Source organism: Pogonomyrmex barbatus, unplaced genomic scaffold (genome assembly GCF_055798465.1).
Source record: "Pogonomyrmex barbatus isolate J1 unplaced genomic scaffold, ASM5579846v1 scaffold2, whole genome shotgun sequence".
NCBI classification, from domain to species: Eukaryota; Metazoa; Arthropoda; class Insecta; order Hymenoptera; family Formicidae; genus Pogonomyrmex; species Pogonomyrmex barbatus.
Window position 1 is genome coordinate 22,375,624 of NW_028297116.1, and position 9,073 is coordinate 22,384,696.

Below are 9,073 nucleotides of genomic sequence, written 5' to 3' on the forward strand. Positions count from 1 at the left end.
GTATGCACATATACATTCAATCACGTTTATACGCGGAATACTTATGTCTCTTGATATTTCTGCGACATGGTATATAGGTGCTATGTAAGCGCGATGCATACATAGGGTAGGTATGATAAGCGCTTTATACAACTCCTTTCTGATCTTCGCATTATACGCTCTATACCGAATCTCTTGACACAACTGTAAATGCACTACAGTCGTGTGCTTTCAATTTTCTCTCATGTCGTCTCTCATAACAAAAGGCCGATATAAATCTGCTAAACAAAGAAAGCAGTTGCAATGCGCACATAATATGATATAATATCTTAAATCGAGACAACAAACATATTTTATCTAAACGGTAAAGAAAGATATTCGTGTAAAAATATTCGGATATATATACGTTCGTAAAGAATTAAAAAAAAAAATCAAAAGATCAGTGTCACGTTATACGTAATAAATGTAGGCTGATGTGCAAGCAGCATCCAGAACTGCTTACTGTAATGTTTATTACCGATATAACGCTGCTTGCAATTTTAAAGACATATTGGCGTGCGACCTGTTTCTTGGCTTTTTGAAAATGATTATCTGCTCTTGAGGCAATTCCACTTGTAAATGGTCATATCGCGTCGTACCATTCGAGCATCATAGCTTGTCGAATAAATATCGTCGAAAAATAAATAACGACGCAATAAAGACCTATAATGTCAACCTGTAGCCGTTCAAGCGGATGCAGTTAAGCGTTAAATCTTTAACATATGCCAGAAATAGACAATTTCGTCTATCATCGTAAATATCATAACGTTGATATTCGATCACGTTGATATTCTAATATTTCTGTATTTCAGTAATTCTTCTGTTATATTTCCTAATCACTTTTTATTCGATAACATTATATCAACTCACTTTACCTATCTTGTTAAGAAAAGTTTAATTATATAACTTCTAAAGATATTAGAAGTGCAAATACAATAATGAAACTCTTTATTATAATTTATCAAAAAGTGTTCCATCCTCCTCCTTTCTTTAATCTCTTCTCGATATTAATCTAAAAGTGCTCAACGACGATAAGCAATTGGTTTATCGTCGAGTGTATATTCGGCATTTAAAGATTGCGAGCGTATCTTGATGAAAAATCATCCCCGATGAAAGATCACCGATGGGATTGTCCAAGAGTGGCTTGATTCTTACAGCCAGTGTCCTTAAACTGGAGAGGAAGCGCAGAGAGAGAGAGACCTTTGGCAGAAGCGTTTTCTCGCTAGCCGGCTTATGTGGCGTAGGATAACGTTCCACAATCACGCGATAGCTCTCCACCTTTTACCCTCGGGCTAAGTACGTCTTAGTTACCGCGCAGTGAGAGCTATCCCCTTTCTTTCTCTCTTCCCTCCCTCCTCTTCTCTCTTTCATTCTCTCTCATTCTTTCTTTCTCTTTTTTTTTCTCTCTCTCTTTTCACTGTAGGTAGTTCTCCGTGCTCGTACATCTTCATTCGCTTCGTCATCTCTCTTAAACATTTTAGATTTTATCACGAAGTGCACCCTCTTGCCTATCCAAGGCACTGTTTATAATCAACGAGCTTTCGCGTCGCGCCGCGTAAAAGCGTGTCAGTATAAAATAAACCATCTCCTCACTTTTACTGCACTTTTTACGGACCGATGTTCCCAAAATGGAATTTTCTGGCGGTAAGAAGCAACAAAAACGTAAAAGCTGTGTATAGATAGAAAACATAAGATTTCTTAAGATATAACATAGAATATTGAAATTCTTATAAAAATGAGTAAAAAATAAGGATTTACAAAGCATTTTCTCTTTTTTAATAAATAAACAATTCCGCAAAAGGAAACGATCGAATTAGTCACCAATTGAAAATTATAAGTATTTTGTAAATCCAAAAAATATTATTTATTTATTTATTATTATGATATAGTATTACATAAAATTCATTAGAAGAGAAAATATCAAAGCTATATTCAATTCGAACAAATTATATGTTACAAAAATAATGCGTATCATTATATCGTTTTTTCTTGCCTTTAAAAGACTCTTTTCATCTTTTCTCTAGACTGGCTACCTGAAGTAATAAAATAATACAAAAGATCGTTTTACAGTAAGATAATAAGACGTGATATCTTTTAAATATCATCGGAAATAAAATTCCCGCAATACAGCATGTAAACTTTATTATCGCCGCACGACAGACTTGAAATAGCATCGAGACCGAAAAGAATTATCACCGCAAAGCACGTTACGAAGTTCCAACTTCGCAGGAGAAGCAACCACTTGTCTCTTGTGGCGCGGTATCTCTCTCATCTATAAATTATAATATGTAAATTGTGCGTGGTGATAACCGGAGGGGGAGTCGGAGTACTCGATATGCATTTACGATGGTAGATAGGTGGTCTGGCAATTACGGCGGCTTACTGTACATACAAATTGCGTTCTCTCTTTAGTACCATTTACCACCCTCTCCGGTACGACGGCAGCAGAGCCCCCGCTCACCGAATTTCACTGCCGTACCGAAAGTCGCAGTTATATGAAACCAGGCACTACCGAGGAATTACCAAAGTAAGAAGTCACCTTGGTAGTCTGGGGGCGTACAATTTTCTTTTTTTTTTTTCCCCACCTCCACGTCAACCACGACCATTGTTTAAAGTCCTCGCGTTCGTTCTCATGGAATTATTCTCTTCCGGCATCGGGTCAAGGGATTACAACCAAACAGAATGCAAACATCGAATAAAATATTTTCGTATGCATAGGAGTTTCATCCTCATTATAATTTCTAATCAAGTCATAAGACTATAGAATTATTTAACATCGTTGTGCAATAGATAGAGAATTAAAACGTAATATTAGATTTTTATTCTTAATAAAAGAAACTTTTCTGAAAATAAAATCGTACCATCGTAACATAGAGATGAAAATTACGAAAGTATGACATACAAATATAATACAAAAATGAAAAATAAGACTTTATCGGACATAAAAATATACATTGCTTAATATATTTTTCAATTTTACATCATTTAATTTGCAATCATAACAATACATACCCATTCATTCTTCATGGTTCGAGTACTGTGTTGTTTCCGAGAGAAATAGCGAAAATTGAAATTTATTGCGATTAAATGTGTTAAACCAAATTATATGAATAAAGCCATACGAACAGCATAACTACATTTAGTGCTATAACTAATTGCAAGCGCATTATCTAATTTATAAATTTCATTCTATTGTTATTATTGTTTTTACGATACCAGCGTGATATCATTTCATAAATTTTTACATAAATTACGAAATTATTCAACAAGATATGTAAACTAATTGATTTTTATCAGTATATAAAATTTTAATATAATTCGAAGCATTCGATATAAAATTATTCAATGCTCTCTCTCTTTCTTCTCACATATGTGCGAATATATATTATTCAATACACAGCAAATGTATTATTCAATACGTTCAGTATTTTGATCTTGCGTTAATGCAAAACTAGCAAGATATTTTGATACTTTGATACTCGCATTGAGGTACAAGAGATACAAGAGATTCGCGTGATACTGAAAATATAAAGTGACGCCAAAAATTGATAGCCTAAATGCACTCTAGATTTTACGTACATTCGCTTTGGCAATCATTTACGATCGCTCATCGAGCATATTAAAATGTTTACGCGATAAGGAAGACATATTAATTAAGTTATATAATATTAATTAAGTCATATATATATATTCCAATTCCATATATTTCCATTTAGCCATATATATATATATTCCAATTGATAATCGTAAAAATCGAAATCGAAATTTTATTTTAGTAATTGTTCACTAAAACAAAAATTAAATTAATACTTATTTAATACCTAAACTAAATATAACTAAATATAAACAATTTAAATTAAAAAAAATTTTTTAAATAAAAAAAATTAAAAAAATATATAAATGTGTTTTATTTCGAAAATATATTTATCTCTTTTATAATTATAATTAATATATTATTTGCACATGCGAGAAGTTTTTTGATTCTGCTACAAATTACATAAAATAAAGAATGTTTTTTTTTAACTATATCTTATTAAATAAAAATATAAGTATTATCGTACACGTTCAATCGTTGTTATATATTTACTGAACAATTACATTGACACATTACCCAGGACCATGTGTTAGTAAGCAACTAACTAACTAACTAAAATAGACATGGAAACATCTAGTTGAGATTCGGGTCAGCGGCGCAGGTTTGTCCTCTGCTTCTCTCGAGGTATCGACGAAATATCGAGGAAGGGGCGGAAGAAAGAGCGGAAGGGGTGACGGAAGGGACGTTGGACAAATTATCTGCCATCCTCGCCCCCGTTCTCCAACCGTTCTATGCGTCGTCGGGCTATCCTGCCATCCTGCGAAGGAAATCCCTCCGCGAAAACTCCGTGCCCTAATAGCCGCCCGTAGGGACGCGACGGGACTCTCGATGGACCGGACGAAATCTCGTGCATTGTGCAATCCGCCGTCATCCGCCCCGACCCCCTCCTATGGTCCCCCTTAACGTATACCCTGGGCCGTCATGGCTGCGAGGGGCAGGGCGCACACGCTCCTTCCAATTTGCCAGGGTTGTGCATTCGACGGGAGATCGGAAGATATTAGGGGAAGAAAATTCCTTCTCTTCTACTTCACCTCTTCCCTCCACTCTTCCTCTTCTCTCTCTCTCTCTCTATTATCCTATCTTTTCTTCCGTCGTCTACCTTCTGGAACGCGCAGGTGGGCCGGGTCTCTACATGGCGCGGTCTTTCGACCGTTGCACTGTCGTGAAATATGTGTACAATACATGTGCAATGGGGAGTGAAAATAGTGCTCAGTGCACATGTACTGAAAAAGTTGATTGCTGCGTATGCTCGTCCGAGTTCTATGCTTTTCTAGTGCACCGTACATTTCTCCATTGTACAATATTCTTCGTAAGGCAATTGTCGAAAACGACGTAAAATACGAGAATTAAGAGGCTTCAATTTATATATACATATATTGTATATATTAGGAGCTAAAAGCTAGTAAAATTAGAAGCTGAGAATTGTTTTGTACTTTATAAAAGAAAAAAATTATTAAAAGAGAAGAGAATGAAGTGCCGAATAATAAGTTCAGTGTTGAATCTATGTTTGTCAAGTAGAAAAAACCCATCTCCAATTTCACTCTGATTACTGGCAAAGGAAAAACTGCTGAAGGATCATCTTCTTTTTATTCTTTCATCATGATTAATGGCAACTATTACAAGAACATAGGACCAATTTCGAATTAAAAGTGGCAAATTAAGTGATATTAATATTACAGATATCAAAACAATATTAAAAAACTTAAAATCGGAATATCAAAGATGTGTGTGCACGAGTGTAAGTGCGAGTACGGTTGCGATTGCGATTGCGGTGCGTTTGTGGTGCGGTTGCGGTGCATGCGTGCATGCGTGCGTGCGTGCGTGCGTGCGTGCGTGCATGCGTGCGTGCGTGTGTGCGTATATGTATTCGCGAATGATTGATATTTTTATACATAAAAAAGGCTGCACATATAGAGTTTCGCAAATAAAGCGAAAAACGTAAGTTTTATCAAATATATTGCGTAATAAAAAACTCTTTTCTGCAAATTAGATTTCAACATAAAATTACGTTTACGTAGAACTGTTTTCATTAATTGATCAATGGAATTTAACGGAACGTACAGATCTAATGACCGAGACATGTAGAGCATATGTGAAGGAAGGAAAAAAGAGCGTTAGTCGTGCTAGTCTTGACAAAGGCGTTTCCCTTTATAGGACGAATTAAGTTTTACGAGCTATATGTCAAGATCTCTTTTTATGACTGACTACTCCCGTAAACTTACTGGTAAAATGATTCCACGAGACATTGTCCTTTTAACTATCTTCTTTTAACAACATCAATTAACAACATTATCCGTAAATCAATATTACGTTATTATTATATCGCACGTCATCTCTCATATTACTGCTAAAAATTAATTAAATTAATGTCAAAAAATACACTACATTTACTATATTTCTTAACATTATAATAATAAAATTTAATATTTCAAAACGATATTTTCTTTTTATATTAAAATCGATATTAGCCCGGTATATCAGAATCGAAATAATATAATTGATCAAGACATCAATTTATTAATATGTCGCTGACAAATATTAGAATAAATGTTAAACTTAAAAATTTAACTTTAAAAATTTAATTTTACTTTAAAATTTTATGCTACCATATAATAATATATTACTAAATATTTCTCAAAACTAAATGAAATGTATAAAAAGAATAATTTTTTATAAAATTAAAATATTTTATTATTTCTTAATTAGAATTCTCCTTTTAGGGGTATTTATTTCTTAAATTTCTTTCGTCGCCATAATTAAATTTTTAATTTCTCAAATCCGCATTCAAAATATCCGCATTCATATAAAAAGATATATATCTTTTATATTAAGCCACTCTGCAATTGTGCCGAGCTCATTACTGTCGGGGAGGGCATTTGCAAACGTTCCTTTATAAGAGAACATTTTTTACATTTTTCTCAAGAATAAGAAAGCGGTAGCTTAGCAAAAAGGCACCGTAGAAAGGGCCACTGTTGAAATTCTTAATGCGGTTGGTCGTGGAGGCAACTCCGCGATGATCAGCAACAGAAATCGCGAAGCGAGGAACAGTGCGGGCGTCGCGCTTCAAGGAAATGTAACGCGATAGCGTCTACTTGGCTACGACTCATAAAACTACTCGGTTTATGCTGATGGTCCTCATTCCGGAGACATTTTTACGGAAAAAAAAGGGCGGGAAGGTCACGAGTAACAGCACCGGCAGCAACGATGTGTAGGTGGGCAGACATCGAGCGAAAAGAGAACGCGAGGTCCAGTTGGGGATAGAACTCGATCCTGTCGAAATGATTTTGGGCTCGTAACCAAGCCCAAGCCGGCAAGTGTTATCCGTGTGAGATTATTCGTTCTTACGAGCGAATCCCGCTCGATCTTTCACGGGTGACCTACTACTACGTGGCTCTTTACTTCGTCCCCGTTTCCGAAAGGACAGCACAAGTCCACGTCCATTCGACAGCGACTCTGCAATTTTCAAGTGGTCGCTTTTATCGCGAAAATGCAGATGCTATTCGCATGAAAAATGACGCACGAAATATTATACGTCTTTTTTTATTACGTACTATCTTCGCAATTTTTCGTAATAAAGAAAATATCGTAATGTTGCAATTATAACAAAATGGCAACACTAACACAGTTTTTTTTCAAATGTATTTATTACATCTTGTAATTTTCGGTAAAAAAAAAAAAGATGTATTTCGGTACATTAACAATTGCGGCGTACTTAATCGCGGTGTACCTACAGGAATCGAGATACAAAAGCTGCGTACGGGCGCGCCAGATAGGAAGCAACTAAGAGGATTAGTAGCCAAATGGCTGGGTGGCTGAAACTGAAACAAATATAGTAGCACTCGCGAGGGTACCGTAAGTTAAATGTAATTATACGACCCTAAGTACTGCGTAATTACCAACGACAGAAAAAAGCTAGGGGGGCTTCAGCGTGCTCTGAATTTTATCTTGCCTATCCAATTCTGATACTCGAGAGCGATTTCAATGTGTTCCGCCCAAAATTGCGATCGGCCGCGCAAGATCGGCTGCCTAAATTGCAAGAAAAGGATACGAAATACGAGGGCAAGTCGTTAAAAGTTGAAGACGCGTTAGCGCCAAACTGTTTCGACGTAATGGCCAAAGTTCCCACCGTCTCGCCCCGTTTCCGTCGTGCACCTTTATTATTTTATATTTCGCGGCATCGCACACCAGTTGGAGATAACAGAAATTATACCTGCATTTAAAAGTGGAACAACTGTTAGAGACGTCGCGAAACTTTAATACTGCGGCGATATAGGGCCGATTTCATCTTCGCGAAAATCCAGACCACCTTTCGCCTCCGAGTCTAATTCCCCGCGAGTCTGTGCACGTGTTTGACTTGCGTCGACATAGACGGAGTCACACAGACATTTAGATAGAACTCGGTATAAGGTAGAAATGAGAAATAGTTCTTCGGATAATTATAGAAAATGAAACTAATACAATCAACCGGAGAAGAGCAGGATGCTAAGAATGTCGAGACCTTCATTATTACTTCTATCGTTGCTTTCTTCGTACAGTTCAAAGTTTGAAGATAATTATTAAGTATAGAAATCTTACACAATAATTACCATACAAAAAAAAAACAGATCCTTCATCTATGTCTGACATAAATAGAAGAATATCAAGAGTACATCTGTCACATATATATTGCCATTTTGTGACCTTGTGCTAGATCACCCACGTGTACCATTAAAGGAAAGGAAAGTCTATTTTAAGTTAAATGAAGTTAAATGAAGAATAAAAATTACCCACATTCAGCAATTCTGAAAGCAATCCTTAATTCATAGAAGAAATCTTTATTTTCCATTACGCGAGCAATACGGGTACGTTCCACCATAAGGACTTTCGTTTTACATTTAAATAAGGAATTCCCCCTCCCCCATCCCCCGTTTCACACGCCACTCACGAACCACCCCGGAAATATGGAACCGTGCGTATAGATTATGGACTGTGAAATACGTGCGTGGGGAGCTGCTCTCAGACGGCTCCGAATATCAACGGGAATCGGCGAGCACCGCGAGAGAGGTAAATACGAAAAGCCCGATGGTGGTCGTGCATGGCGTAGCGAGGCGTTTCTTCGCATGCGTCATCTGGGTGTACCTCGCAATTGCGGATTAGCGGAGTACCGAATCGGTTTCACCCCCTTGGCGCGTCTCCACCGTCCCTACCTGTCGCGGCCGACTTGTTACGAGCACGTACAAGCGCATTTCCTCGAGCGTCCGGCAAACACGCACGGATGCGGCGCGCGGCACGTACGTAACGCGCAATCCGCCCGCTACACGCACGTATGACCGTATATAATATAGTGGCTCCGCAGCGTCCGTAATGTAATCACGGGTGACACAATTAATCACTGGACCATCCAACCCCGCGCCAGGCCATTAGCGATTGCGACACACTCAGGCTCGCCGTTGATAGGCGGATGCGTTTCTGCATATTCGT